Consider the following 927-nt stretch of genomic DNA (forward strand, 5'->3'; position numbering starts at 1 on the left):
TTAATTAAATACTAACGATGTTATTGTAACATTGTTTTATTGTAATATTGTGACAAAGACTCAACTAAATTTATTCAAATAAATTAGATATACTTATTTGTACTCTATATTTTGTTATTTTATTTTTTATTATCTTACCAATTTGGTAGAAAAATGGATCATGGATCCAAATCAATTTAACGTCATTTTTTTAATTATTTATAAAATTTTAATTTTTCTCTCAATTTAAATATGGTATATAATTATTAATTTTATAATTTTATATTTTTATTTTATTTAAATTTTTATAATTTAATTAAATTTATTTAAAATAATAAAAAATAATTTAAACTTTAAATTAAAATAAAACCAAGCATTGGAGTGACAAATTTTACATTAAGTTTCAAATCAAGTCTTATGATATATAGTCCACAAATGTTCATGTGGCATCTTGTGGGACCTAAAATAAAATAAAATTAATACCAAGCATTAGAGATGTTCTTATAAATTTATTTAGCCATCTATATATAAAAGATCAAAAGATTATGATTATCTGATAAAATTAATTTGTATTTATTATATTCAATTTGAATAAGTAAGAAATCATCTTATTTTAGTTTGGTCCTTAATTCACATTATTGAATTTGACTCGATAGATATGATTTATTGTATAAATTAATGACTAATAATTATCAAATCAATTATTTTAATGACTATTTTATTCATAGATTTATTATTTTAATGACTAATAAATTAATCAAATCAATTAATTAATACATATAATTAGTATAATTAATTTGGTTTAATAAATTAAAAAATAAATTAAAAAAATATTATTAGAATATTGAAAGAAATAAATTAAAAAATACTACCAAAATAAATTGATATATATTATAATAAATTGTGTGATATTTAAATATCTAATCAAATCAATTAGTTGATATAATG

The sequence above is a fragment of the Arachis hypogaea genome, chromosome 12 (assembly GCF_003086295.3).
Source record: "Arachis hypogaea cultivar Tifrunner chromosome 12, arahy.Tifrunner.gnm2.J5K5, whole genome shotgun sequence".
Taxonomy (NCBI): domain Eukaryota; kingdom Viridiplantae; phylum Streptophyta; class Magnoliopsida; order Fabales; family Fabaceae; genus Arachis; species Arachis hypogaea.